Source organism: Saccopteryx leptura, chromosome 1 (genome assembly GCF_036850995.1).
Source record: "Saccopteryx leptura isolate mSacLep1 chromosome 1, mSacLep1_pri_phased_curated, whole genome shotgun sequence".
Taxonomy (NCBI): domain Eukaryota; kingdom Metazoa; phylum Chordata; class Mammalia; order Chiroptera; family Emballonuridae; genus Saccopteryx; species Saccopteryx leptura.
Window position 1 is genome coordinate 1,932,885 of NC_089503.1, and position 14,133 is coordinate 1,947,017.

At 66.9% G+C, this 14,133-nt stretch overlaps 1 long non-coding RNA gene across 1 annotated transcript; it reads left to right on the top strand.

The window, feature by feature from the left end:
- The first annotated feature begins 9,858 nt into the window (after window positions 1–9,858).
- Window positions 9,859–13,457, top strand: LOC136388515 (uncharacterized). Its single transcript, XR_010748184.1, has 3 exons — window positions 9,859–9,899; window positions 10,190–10,310; window positions 13,079–13,457. It is a non-coding gene; the product is annotated as an uncharacterized lncRNA (long non-coding RNA).
- Window positions 13,458–14,133: the final 676 nt, after the last annotated feature.

A 14,133-nucleotide genomic window follows, 5' to 3' on the forward strand; every position in this document is an offset into this window, starting at 1 on the left:
CTGGGACAGTCGGGCTCCCCGGGACACCTCATGGGCCTCCCCGGACCAGCCCCCAGTGACACAGGCCTGGGGGCTCTTTGTTTCAGCTACTTCTGCCCCCCCCACCATCACCCAGCACTGGGCTCCCCGGGACACCTCATGTGCCTCCCCGGACCAGCCCCAAGTGACACAGGCCTGGGGGCTCTTTGTTTCAGCTAATTCTGTCCCCCCCACCACCACCACCCAGCACTGGGCTCCCCGGGACACCTCATGGGCCTCCCCGGACCAGCCCCCAGTGACACAGGCCTGGGGCCTCCTTTGTTTCAGCTAATTCTGCCCCCCCCCACCACCACCACCCAGCACTGGGCTCCCCGGGACACCTCATGGGCCTCCCCGGACCAGCCCCCAGTGACACAGGCCTGGGGCCTCCTTTGTTTCAGCTACTTCTGCCCCCCCCCACCACCCAGCACTGGGCTCCCCGGGACACCTCATGGGCCTCCCCGGACCAGCCCCCAGTGACACAGGCCTGGGGGCTCTTTGTTTCAGCTACTTCTGCGCCCCCACCACCCAGCACTGGGCTCCCCGGGACACCTCATGGGCCTCCCCGGACCAGCCCCCAGTGACACAGGCCTGGGGGCTCTTTGTTTCAGCTACTTCTGCGCCCCCACCACCCAGCACTGGGCTCCCCGGGACACCTCATGGGCCTCCCCGGACCAGCCCCCAGTGACACAGGCCTGGGGCCTCCTTTGTTTCAGCTACTTCTGCCCCCCCCCCACCACCACCACCACCCAGCACTGGGCTGGGGGGGCGCCCAGGGATCTCACACAGCCTGGACTCGGAACTCGGCTGAGAAAGCTCTCTGGACACCACCCCTGTCAATTGGGACACTCAGCTCGGGGCTGCCAGCAATGGTGGGGGTATCTGGGGCAATTGTCCCTGCAGGGGCTGGGAGGTGGCCGTGCTGGGCTCCTGATAGAGGCTGGTCATCAAAGGCCAGATCAAAGCGCCCTGGAAACACGCTTATTAGGGAGGCAGGCCAGAGCAGGCCAGCCAGGGGCCGGGGAGGGGGCTTTGCTGTTAATGTGCGGGCCCCCTGCCGGGACCCCATGCCTCAGCCACAGGTCGCCTGTGAGGCCAGGCCTTGGTGAGCACGGTAGCCTGTGAGGTCCCCGCCGTTGTGGCCTTCCAAGGTTGTCCTGTGGTTTTTACAGCCAGGACCCCGAGTGCCAGCGGGCCCTGAGACATGACGGTCCTGCCTGTCTGCGGGTTTAGGGTGACATGGGAGACTGTCGGGGACCCTGGGGCGCACGCCACCGGCCTGGCCACGGTGAGGCCGTCGGCTGCAGCCTTGACCTTGTTTGTCTAATGTGTGGGAGTGATGATACCAGTCTGGGAGGTCAGACAGTCCAGCCTGGCAGTGGTGCCCTGAGCACACTCCACGGGGCTGACACTGGGGCCTACCCCCAGGCCCTCAGGCCCCTGACACCTGGCCCTCTTCTCCATCCAGATGTGGCTTTGGGTGGTGCAAGGCCTGGAGCCCCCCTGTCCCCAGCCCAGGTCTCTCCCTGTGGCTGTCCCTCACGATGCCCCTGTTCCCGTGGGGTCCGTGACATCCTGTGTTCCTGCTGGGTGTGGCACCGGGCCCCGCTGACCTTCCTCACATAGCCACGGTGTGGCAGAGTGCACAAGGCCGGCCCTCCGGTCCGAGGGTCAGCCACCCAGGTGTGCAACTGTCCAGACCCTGGAAGTGGGGCCAGAGCGACCGCCCGCGTGGTCACTGCCTTGTGTGGCAGCCCACGTCCGCGTGTCCACGTCAGGCCACATCCACAGAAGTGCCATCAGTCTCACTGACCTGGGAAGGGAACCATTCTCCATGGTGGTCCCCAGCCCCTGGAGAGGGACGGTAGAAAGGCCAGGAGATGGCAAGGCTGACCCGCCCGTCACTGAGGGTCCTGTCCCCCGCTGAGCCAGCCTGTGACATGGCTGGCTGTTCTAATGGCTCTCCGCCGCTCCTCAAGGTGGGCTCAGTTCAGACTTGCCCGTGAAGAGTGTCCAGCCCCACACCAGCGGCCCTGCGCCCGCTCTGCAGCCCAGCCGGCTGTCCCCCCCTCCACGGTCTCAGGGGACCGCCTGGGTCCCCACCCAGTTTCAGGAGGGGGGGGGCTTCATGCAGTACTTTGTGTTTTGTTTTGTTTTCGTTTTAAAAAGAGTTCTCCTGTTACCTGGTTTCTTCCTCATTTGTGCCCCCTCAGTCCCTGGAGACCTGGCCAGCGAGCGGGGACCTGGGTGGGGGCGTTCCTCAAGGTCTGAGTTCATGAGAGGCTCCCTTCTAGGGGCTCTGTGGGGGAGCGCTGGGGTGCTCCCGGGCTTCCTGGGAGAGGTACGTGCAGGAAGGGGTGCTCCCGGGCTTCCCGGGAGAGGTACGTGCAGGTGGGGTGCTCCCGGGCTTCCCGGGAGAGGTACATGCAGGTGGGGTGCTCCCGGGCTTCCCAGAGAGGTACGCGCAGGGAGGGGTGCTCCCGGGCTTCCCGGGAGAGGTACGTGCAGGTGGGGTGCTCCCGGGCTTCCCGGGAGAGGTATGCGCAGGAAGGGGTGCTCCCGGGCTTCCCGGGAGAGGTACGTGCAGGTGGGGTGCTCCCGGGCTTCCCGGGAGAGGTACGTGCAGGTGGGGTGCTCCCGGGCTTCCCGGGAGAGGTACGTGCAGGAAGGGGTGGCCAGCGTCTCGCTCTGAGCACCAGGCACGGCCCTGGAGGGGGAGCTGGGGAAGGCGCCTGGGCCCCTGCTGGGGTGCAAGTGTGGCTGAGTGTGCAAGGAGAGCGCACAGTCAGGACGCCAGGCCCCAGGTTCTAGGACCAGGACTGAGATCTCCCCTGGATCCTGGGCTGACCTGGCACGTGACCACTCTGACTTGTCCCCGAGTCCCCCCTGACACCCCTCCACCGCCCCCGTTGAGGCAGTACGCACACTCTCGAAGGTGTCTCCTAAAATTAAAACCTGGCGGAAGTGCAGGCTGGCCCCGAAGGAGGGCCCAGCGGGGCTGGGAGCAGCTGAGGCTCCGGTCCTGGCCTGTCCTCACCTCTCCCAGACCCCCTCCCCTGTTCCTGCTCCTCCCGCCCCCCCACCTCATCCCGGCTAAATCCGCCTTGGCCCCTCGGGCGGGTACGAAAGGGGAAAGCTATGTGTTCCCAGCCTCCTCGGGGGCTCAGGGGGGTAAGGGGAGCTGACAGCTGCCCCAGGAGAGCGAGGAGGGGCACCCGGAATGCCCTCCATCCGAAGCTATCAAGTTGCCCGCCTGCAGGGTGGGGCTGCGTGCCAGCCTCCCCAACCCCCCCCCCCTCCGAAACCGAAATAGCTTCGGGAGGTGGGGGACACAGCTGTCTACATCCATCAAGATGACCCCCGCCGGAGCAGCAGTTTCTGAACTCCCCCGACCTCCCCGGGGTCAGGGCAGCCCTCAGGCCCCCCCAGAGCCCCCCCACCCTGACCGCCACCAGGGGAAGGTCAAGGCTGGGACGTGCTGGGGGGACTCAAAGCCTTTTCTGAGACCCTTCGGCCTCTCGTGTCTGCTCGCCTCCCCGGGGTCCTCCCGGCCCGAAGCCCCTCTGCAGACCGGGGTCCTGGGCGTGCGTCCTGCGCAGCAGGGTTGAGCTGTGGGTCAGCTTAGGGGACCCAAGGCTGTGGGGTGACCCACAGAGCGCAGAGTGAGGAACTGGGAGGAGAGCGGCCTGTCCCCGATGATGCGTCTGCAGTTACTAGACGGGAAAAGCAGGGACACTTCGCCACAAGCCCCTGAGACCAGGAAGCTGGGACCCCCCCCCCCGCTCCCCACCGCCGGAGAGCCCTAAGGAAGGACCCTGAGATGGACACAGGATGGCCGTGTGGGCGGGTTGGCTCCAGGCTGAGGCGGGGTGGGGGTGGGGGGAGCAAAGTGGGACAGGCGCCGGACAGGCGCACGGGGCCTGACAAGCCGGGACACATGCTTGCCTGCGGGGTCATGGAACATTCTTGCTGGGGCTGAGGGCAGGGGCCAAGGGCCAGGGGCCAAGGTGAGAGTCCTGGGTGGGAGCTGGGGGCTATGGGGCAGGAGCACCGGACACTTAGTCACCTCAGAGGCATGACTCCCTGTCACACCCGTGTCCTTGCGACAGCAACCCGGGAGGGGTCAGCTGGCAAACAGCCCACAGCAGTGGCCCCCTGACTCCTGGAACCTTTGAGAGAGGGTTGGAGAGAAGACACTCACCTTTTGTCCTCATTCTGGCCCAGGATGTCACACAAAGGCATGCGCATAGGGGGTGCGGGTCAGGAGCAAGGCGGCCAGCGTGTCCCCCTCAACCCCATTTAGGGACCCCAGGGATATTAGGGTTTGTCAAGAGAGGGGCTGGACCGTGGGCAAGCCAGGCCTTGGGGCTCTGGGTCATCTGTGCACAGGACAGTGGGTCCACTGCAGGGGGCATCTCTGTCCCCTTCAGTTAAAATGGGGACTCGGTGACCCTGACACAGCTTCTCCGGTCCCTGTTCCTCAGGACGGTGGGGCCCTGGAACCCTTCAGAGCAGGGCTGGGGAGGGTCGGCGGGCCGGAGTCCCAGGTGGTAGCCGCCTGAGGGGGGCAGTAGCATCACGCGGTGAGATGGCGCGGGCAGCCTGGGCCCCCTGGCCCCAAGCCAGGCCAGTGCTCTATGCAAGGCGCCTTCCCACACCCCCCTCCCCCAGAACACGGCCCCAAGAATCAGGGTCTGGCGCCCACATGCCCAAGGGGCAGCCCACCTGCCTTCCGGGGGTGCCTGAGCCGGGACCCTGGGCAGGGGCCCCCTGGGACGCGGGGGTCGGGCCATTCTCTCAACGGCTGAGGCTAAGGCTTTGTTCCAGGTGGTGACTCTTGGGGACCAGCTAGAGAAGTTTTGTCTATGTCACCAAGGGGAAACTGAGGCAAGTGCTTAGTGGGGTTGTGGGGTCTTTTGTTCACCTCTCCAAACCCAAGAGAGGTGCCTGGGCACCGACCGGGGCAGTTCTAAACCCCTAACACCTACACCCAGGCTTGGTCCTTGGGGACTGACCGCTGGTATGGACCCAGAGCCAGGGCCTTTGGCGGGGGGCGGGGGGGGGGGACAGTGTCCTCCGAGGGGCATGGGCCTGGACGCGAAACTGTGCATGGGTTGTGTCCCCCAAGGGAGGCGCTGCTGCTGGCCGGGAGGGAGCCGGGTGCTGCCCAGGGAGGTCACGGGTGGAGCTGACCACGCTGTGCTTCTCTATTCAGCTGTTGACAACCTGAACCCTGAACCCCCCATGCTGGCTAAGAACGGCCAGCCGGTGTGGCCTCCGTGAGGGTCAGAGGGAGAGGCCTGGGGCATCAGGGGACCCCTGAACCTCTGCGGCAGCAGGAATGTCCGGTCCCAACCCCACGGGACCCGTCCACCCCCGAGGGCAGGCGGGAGACAGGCTGCAGCATGTGCCTGCGGAGTGGCCGGTGTGGACGTGCTCTGCGCTGGAACTCCCTGCCCCCCTCCCCCCTTCCGCAGTCCCAACCCCGCGGGGCCCGGTCTCAGGCGCCCCCGCCCCCACCCCGCGCAGGCCCCCAGCCCTGCCTTCCGGCTCCACGTCTGCAGTCGGAGCTGCGGGGCTGCGCCCGCCCCTCCTCTCCTCCCCTCCTGGGGCTGTGTGTCTTATCTCTGGGAAAGAGATTACCGGGGTTTCTGACATTAAATTTTCATGCCGAAGTTTCAAGCGTGTACTTTGAAAAGTATTTCTTTTCCAGATAACACCTGGAGGGGAGGGACATGAAGGATGTGAGGTCTGTTCACACAAGACTTTGAACTTGGGTGCCGAAGAGACCCCCCCTTCCCCTCCCCGCACCCCCCTCCGTGACTGTGAGTTATCGATTCCGGTCACGTGACCTCCTCCCTGGGCTCGGCTCCAGCTCTGGGCCCCCCTCCCCAGCTTCCAAGCCCCGCCAGCTGCCCCGACCCCTCCGTTTCATGGTGGGGGGGAGGGGAGGAAGGGGAGCAAGCTTCAGGAGAGGGTCACACGGGGTGCCACACTCGATCATAGGTTGTCCTTTGTCTCCTGCGGCCGCCTCCAGGCCGCCCCAGCTGCCCTTCCCAACTCCCCCTCCCCCCCAGGAGAGAGGTGAGCCTGGAGGAGCCCCCCCACCCCCGTGGCGGCAGCAGTGGCTGCGCTGGGGGCTCCGCTCCCTGTCCCAGGTGGTCCTGGGGGCCAGGCCGCTTTACCCTCCATGGGGACGCAGTCCTGGGAAGGGTCTGGCCAGTCCATCTTTTTGGTAATTGAAGGGGGGCCCCCTAGGAAAATTCAGTCCTGAGGAGCCTGTCTGTTGGGTCATTTTGATTTGGGGATTTCCACAAACATCGGGGCCACCAGAGGTCACCCTGCTGACCCCGGCCCGCCTCATTATGTCACAGCCAGACGGCTGACACCTGATAGAATCCAGAAGGCCCCTGAGCGGGTTGGGGGGGGGGGCAGGCCGGAGATGGGGGGGTGGGATGGCAGCCCGGGTGGGCGGGGGTGGGGTGGGGTGGGTGAGGGGGCTGCTTGCTGCCGTCTCTGTTCACCCGTGGCCTGTCCGTCCCCGTCCCCAGCATGTGCTGGGCAGAGCTGGCCCTCCCCTCCGCGCTCCTGCCTGCCCTGCCCGACACGCTGGCCTGGGCTCCCGCACACCCCACAGCCAGCCCGGCTCCGGGTCTGGGCCCCCCTGTCCCCCCGCTCAGGCCGACACAGCACCCCACCCCGATCCTCCAGACCCCAGATACCACTCCTGGGGCGAGGGGCAAACCCTAGCACCCCCCCACCCCAATCCTCCAGACCCCAGATACCACTCCTGGGGTGAGGGGCCAACCCTAGCACCCCCCACCCCAATCCTCCAGACCCCAGATACCACTCCTGGGGCGAGGGGCACACCCTAGCACCCCCCACCCCAATCCTCCAGACCCCAGATACCACTCCTGGGGTGAGGGGCCAACCCTAGCACCCCCCACCCCAATCCTCCAGACCCCAGATACCACTCCTGGGGTGAGGGGCAAACCCTAGCACCCCCCACCCCGATCCTCCAGGCCCCAGATACCACTCCTGGGGTGAGAGGCAAACCCTAGCACCCCCCACCCCAATCCTCCAGACCCCAGATACCACTCCTGGGGTGAGAGGCAAACCCTAGCACCCCCCACCCCGATCCTCCAGGCCCCAGATACCACTCCTGGGGTGAGGGGCAAACCCTAGCACCCCCCACCCCGATCCTCCAGGCCCCAGATACCACTCCTGGGGCGAGGGGCAAACCCTAGCACCCCCCACCCCGATCCTCCAGGCCCCAGATACCACTCCTGGGGCGAGGGGCAAACCCTAGCACCCCCCACCCCGATCCTCCAGGCCCCAGATACCACTCCTGGGGTGAGGGGCAAACCCTAGCACCCCCCACCCCGATCCTCCAGGCCCCAGATACCACTCCTGGGGCGAGGGGCAAACCCTAGCACCCCCCACCCCAATCCTCCAGGCCCCAGATACCACTCCTGGGGTGAGAGGCAAACCCTAGCACCCCCCACCCCAATCCTCCAGGCCCCAGATACCACTCCTGGAGCGAGGGGCAAACCCTAGCACCCCCCACCCCGATCCTCCAGGCCCCAGATACCACTCCTGGGGCGAGGGGCACACCCTAGCACCCCCCACCCCGATCCTCCAGGCCCCAGATACCACTCCTGGGGCGAGGGGCACACCCTAGCACCCCCCACCCCAATCCTCCAGGCCCCAGATACCACTCCTGGGGTGAGGGGCAAACCCTAGCACCCCCACCCCCACCCCGAGCCCCACCTCGTGTCTCTCCCACCCAGCCGGGCTCCACCATCCGGCTCCACGGGGTCCCCCATGGGCCCCCCGCAGCTCTTCTCCTTGACCCCCTCCCCATAACGTGGGGCTGGCTCCCCAACAGGCCCCAGCCCAGGCCCGGACCTCTGCAGCCTCCTCCACAGCCCCCGGGGTCCTTCTTGGGGGGGGGGGGCTTGTCCTTTCCCCACCCCAGTCTGCTTTCCTGGGGCCTGTGTTAGGTTTAGGTCTGAGACCCCTCCCCAGTCTGCTTTCCTGGGGCCTGTGTTAGGTTTAGGTCTGAGACCCCTCCCTCCCCTTCTGCTCTGTGACCTCCCTGGGGCCCCGACACAAGGCCCCCACGTGAAAGGTGTTAGTACCCCGGGCCAGCCCTCTCTCTCTCTCTCTCATACTGAGCTTCAGAACCAGCTGGCCCGCCTGTGCCCGTTCGCCTCCCCAGTCTGTGCCCCCTTTTCTCCCAGGGATGCCTGGCAGACCCCACAGCCCGGCCTGGCCGTCTCGGCCCTGTGGGCCGGTTCTTCCTCCTTCACCCCACACGTAGGCACTGCCCACTCCGACCCTCACCTGCCACACAGGAGGGAGAAAGAGGGAACACACCCTGGTTCTCTCTGCTGCCCACCCACCCTCCTCCTTCTGGGCAGAGCCTGGAAATGGCCTCTGGGCTGTGCTCCCCGCTCCTCAGACACCTCTCCCTGTAGCCTCGGGCCACCAAGGACTGGGGCTGCCCAGTGTGTGGTCCTGCCCTTGTCCTCGGCTGTGAGAACTGGGGATGGAGGAAGCACAGACTGGTGTGGGGGGCAGAGGGGGACGGCTCCAGGGTCGGCGGCGGCTCCATCGCTCTCGGCTCCCAGGGAGAGACACTGTCCAGGGACTGGGAGGACGTGCTGGGAAGGCCAGAGTGTGCAGCCCGGACCAGGGCACTGGGTGAGGGGTGGACCGCATCTCACCCTCCTTCCCAAGAGGCCGGCAGCCCAGCCCTGAGCGTGCCGGAGAGCCCAGCCCAGGCACAGAGCCGGCAGATTTGGTAGCTCCGGTGCCCTGGAAATGGGAGACGGGTGAGCGGTGCCCAAGGCCAGACGGCGAGCTCCTTCCTGTCCTCCCCGAGCCTGGCCCGTGGGCTCCGCAGGTCAGCACTTTCTGCAAACCCCAGAGGGCCCGGCCGGCGGTGCCTGGCGCAGCTCCACAGGGGACAGTCCCCTTTCCTGGGGACAGTCCCCTTTCCCGGGGACAGGCTCCCACCCTGCTGCCTCCCACCTCCAGGCTCCTTGTCCCAGCTCTCGTGTTCCTCCCGCCCGCCTGCCCGCTGGGACCCTCCCAACCCCTGTAGGAAGCCAGGTAGCCAGAGCACCCTCTGCTCCACTGCCAGCTTGCCTGGCCGCCTCCTCCAGCCGCCCACGCGCCCGCTTGCAGAGAGAGGTGGCCAGCCCGGAGTGAAGGGCATCCCAGACAGGCCAGCCTGCAGTCCAGTGGGCAGCCCCGGCCCCAGAAGACTGGATGCAGACCGCTGGCCGGCTTGGCTCTTGGGACGGAAGCCCCATGCAAGGAAGGCCTGGGCCGCCCTCGGCCAGTGGTGGAGCTGTTTCTGGACACCCAGTTAGGTTATGTTTCCGTGGGCCCCAGGTCCTGTCCCGCCAGGGTTCCATGAGGCCTAGATGAGGCTCCAGGGTGGTCCGAGGGCCACGGTAGGGACCCCGTGGTCACTGGGTAAGGTATGGTTTGCCTGCAGGTCCCCCTCGACCTCCCCCACCCCACCCCCCGGCTCTTGGTGGCTCCGTCTCAGGCTGGGTCACTCAGGCACCAGCGGGGAAGCCCCGGCCAGACCTCGCCCTGCCTTGGCTGCGAAGGCGGGGCACCCCGAGGTGCATGCTTTCTGCAGGGGACACCCTGCTCCTCCACCCGGCCCGGGCCACCCACACACATGGCCACCCACACGGCCACTTCCTTGAACCTCCTTGGGAGGTGGCCAGCAACCTCCCAGGCCGCCACGCTCGCACGCACGAGCACGCTCTCGTTGGCCGCCCCGCTTGCCCCTCGTGGAGACGGGTCCAGGGAGGAGGTGGAAGGTTCTGGGAGGCAGAGCACAGGGAGAGGGCACGCAGGTGAGGGGCCTTGGGGAGCGTGGGGCGTCTCCGTGGGGGGGCAGAGTGGACGCTGGGGGGAGAGAGGACAGGTGTCAGGGAGAGAGGGGGGAGGGGGGAGGGCCACATCGTGAGATGCAGAGGCAAGAGGGCTGGGGGGAGCAGAGCCTTCCCCCAGGGGCGGGGGGCGGGGTGGTGGCAGAGGTGGTGGCGGAGGAAGGGGGTAGGGAGCCACGGAAGCCGGGTGGGGGCTGGACAGAGGGGCGCAGTGTCCACCGGCCAAAGAGCGGAGCTCTCTTCTTGCTGCACAGGCTCGGGACGGCCGTTGGGTGTACCCGCTGTGCCCAGGCCCTCGGCCCCCTGAGACCACGCTGGGCAATCAGTGGTCACGGGGGCGGCCAAACTAGAGGAGACCAATGTCTTCACTTCCAGGTTGGTGGGCCGGCGGGAGGGGGCAGCCATGAGGTGTCCAGAGGGGCTGGGGGTCCTGGGGCTGCGTTACCCCCGTGAGGCTGCTCCGTCCTCCCCCCCCACGCCCCAGCCCCAGGCCGGGGCCTCTTCACACAGCACGGGTTCTGGAGAAGGCGGCGGTCTCCGGAACGGCCGCGCGCCGCCCCCCCCCGCCACACACCCTTCGCCGGGCAGGGGGTTGAGGTCCAGGGCTCTCCCCATGGTCAGAGGTAGGTGCCCAGGCCAAGGGGCCCTCAGCCCATAGGGCCAAATGGCAGAGAGTAACTCACATCAGAAGAGACATGGAAGAACCTTCTAGAAACCCAGGGCTGTTCAGCAGCCCCGCTCCCATTCCCAGGAGCCCCAGTTGGCTGGGGGGGGGGGGGAGGCAGCACCCGGCACTCCCCTCAGAGTGAGGGCTTGACCCCACACTGTCCAGAGCGGATGCCAGCTCGCTGGGCCGCACACCACCCCCTCTCCGCTGTCTGGACATCCGTCCTCCTGTTGGGGGGGGGGTAGACAGCCCCCTCAGCCCCTTTCTCTTGGACCGGGGCCCAAGGCTGCCTGGAAATAAAGCCCCCCAGAAAAACGCAGAGCATCATTGCGGAGTTCAAGGCCCATCGAGGGGAGGCTGGGGCAGGGCACTAATTAGTTGCTTAATTCAGAACTCCCAGGCCGCGTGGGGTGGGGGCCGGGAGATTAGACGGGAGCATAGACCCTCTTTCCCCGTGAGGTCCGCTTACCCCAGAGGCTACCAGGCTGTGCGTGGCCCGGCCAGCCCCCTCCCTCGTCCGGCAGGAGCTGGGCAAGCCGAGGGGCATCCCCTGGACCCAGGCGGGGAGCCTCCGGGAGGGACCGGGATCTGTTCCCCATCCTCTGGGAAGCCGGCTTGGCAGGGAAGAGGCTGGGCTGGGGTGGGCTTGGGGAACAGTTCCTGATTTGGGGTGGGGGGGTGAGCCCCTCCCTGGGACCATGCAGGACAGTTGGGATCGGGGCTCCCAGCTTGGGGCGGGGGTGATGGGTGTTTCCAGGGGGGGTTCTGGTACCCTCCAAGCCCACGGAGCTGGGCTCTGGGCATCGCCTCCCGGATACAGCCGGGAGGGTGGCATCACCTCCTTCCTCCGGGGCCGGCGTCCCAGCCAGCCCGAGTCTCATCTTCAATGGACCAGGGCGGGCCCCTCACCTGGCACCCCCGTGCCCAGCGTGAGTCTGAGGTTCATCGCGGACCTGCTCCGGCCTTGGCGTCTGGGAACTGACCTGTCCCCAGCTGGACAGCCGAGACACGATGGTGGCCGTGCTGGGCTCCGGCCCAGGGTGGTCTCCTGGTGGTGGTGATGGTGGGCGGGGGGCGGCAGGGAGGGTTGCTCTCCATGGTCCACGGTTTGTCCGAGGGGATGGCAAGGAGGTCCTAGGTCCCCACCTGTGCTCCTCTTTTCTTCACGGACATGGCCAGACGCCGGTCACCATCACAGGTCCATCCTTGACCATCTCACCAAGACTCGGGGAGCCACCGTGGCAGCTTCCCCACCGGCCGGCTGGGAAAAGGCCCACGGTGCAGGGCGCGTGACCGGACGCCCGGGGATTGGTCACTGCCTGGACGTCCCCGGACGGATGCCCGTGTGCCCTTGGGCAGGCAGCCTTCCCCTCGGACAGGCTGTCCAGACCGGGGAAACCCTAAGCCAAAGGGATTAAGAAGAAAGGACAGGATCCACCGTCCCTCTGGCCGGCTCCTTTGTGCCTCGTTGACTGGGTGTTTGCTCAGTGGGTAAAAACACGGTGGCTGCGGTTAAGACGAGGGGAGGCGAGGGTGCCATCCCTCTGGTCAGCCGGCAGGAGGCCGCCCCGCCTGCCCGCCCCTCCCTGCCCGCCTCTGTCCAGTGGCCATTTTGCACATTCCTGTGGTCAGCCAGGAGGGATCCTCCTCTGGGCTCCGGGGTGAAGGGATGGGTCCCTGCGTGCGGGTGCTGGACAGGCTCCTCCAGCCCGGGCCCTGAGTGTCCGCCCTCGAGGAATCTGCTCCCCGGGGGCAGGAGCTGGGGGCCTCACTGTGGCTCACTCGTGCCGGGGGTCCCCACCTAGAGCCTCGTCCTTCCCCGCACGGGACCCAGTGGGCCTCCTGTGAGCTGAGGGTCCCGTGAGGCCGAGCTCCTCACAGCAGAGCTGGAATCCTGGGCACCTTGGGGACCTTGGGCCATCGCGTGTTGGCCCACAGTCCCCTGAGCAGTCCCCTGGATCCATCGCCTGCCGGGAGTGGGGGGCGAGGGGACAGAAGTGGGGGGAGCCAGGAGGGCCCTTGTCGGGGTGGGGCTGGTGAGGAAGGTGCCTCCACCCCTCCCACTGCCGGTGGTGGTGGGCTTTGGCCGTACACTGTTCCAGCCAGGGTGCCTGCGGGAAGGGCCAGGATCTGACCTCCTGTTTTGTCCTTCAGCCCACTGGGCTGCACTGTCTACAGATGCCCCCTTTCCAGGCTGCAGGAGGCCCCATTCAGTCCTCTCTGTGTGTGCGTCCCCCCCACACACACACACACAAAGTCCTGGCTGGGAGGGGTGTGCGGGGGAGGGGGCGGGAGTGAGGGCGGGCAGCTCTTCCTCCCTTCCCCCACACTCTCAGACCCCCACCACTTAAGGATAATGAGGTCCAGGTGGCCTCCCGCAAGCAAGCCCGGCCCTCGCTGGCTGCAGGGTCCCGCCTGGGAACAGCTAATGACAACCAGAGGCTGGAAGGTGAACTCCCCCATCCACCCCCTTTAGCTGTCAAGCTGTGCAGCCAACCCCTCCGGCCAGCAGGTGGGCAGCAGGGCCTGGGCCCATGGACGGACAGACGGACGGACGGGTCAGCTCGCTTGCCGGCCTCAGGCTCACGGGCCCCTCCGCCATGTTCCCGGCCTGTCCACTTCACCCCCAGCGGCCATCCGCTTTCCCCGGGACCTCGAGGAGGAGAGCAGTGGACGCCTGTCTCTGAGGGCCACCTCTGTGTGATGTAGAATGGCCTCCTCTCCCCGTCTCCCCTCGGGGGGGGGGGGAAGGCCGAGGAGGCCGGGCAAGTTCAAGGAGGAGGCAGCCTCCAGTTTGGGGGTGCCGGGGAGACCTGAGGGTGGCGGTAGGTTCTGTGTCCCACAAGTCACCGCAATAAAAGCACAAAGCTGAGTTCAGGAGCACCTGTGGAGTCGTCAACCACCCGCTGGGCAGCGTCCCCCGGCCGAGGCCCAGGCCGTGAGGTGGCACCTCGCCGGCCTGGCTCCTGGGCTCTCCACCCTTGCCTCTCTGGGCGCTGACCTGCATGCCCACCCTGGCCCTCCACCAGGAGACTGTCCCCTTTCTTCCCACGGTGACCTGCCACTGTCCCAGCCCACAGCCTCTGGCTCTCCCGCCCCTGGCTTCTGCCCGTGGGCAGAGCGACTGAGCTCTGACCTGGGACAGAGGTGGCCGCCTGTGGGCTGGCAGTGAGGACACGCAGTGCGGGAAAGCCCGCGGGCACCGTGGGCACGTGCCCGAGGAGACACAGAATTCCTCCTTTCGGACGGGCCCCAGGCTGGCCGGCTGGGCCCAGGCCTGGACGAGGCAAGGCACGGGGTGAGTGCAGGGACTGGCCGTTTAAACAGCCCCATCATCGAGGCTCGGAGAGCCCCCGGGACGTGAGCCCCAGGAAAGAGGGCACAGACTGGCCACAGTCAACCCACCCGGGTGGACACTGCAGGCCCTGTGGCCTTGGGGTCCATCTCAGCAGGCGGGCGGGAGACAGAATTGTTTTTTATTATGAGAAGAAGGGACGGCAGGAATGAACAGAAATGGCTGTGGGAGAGAGT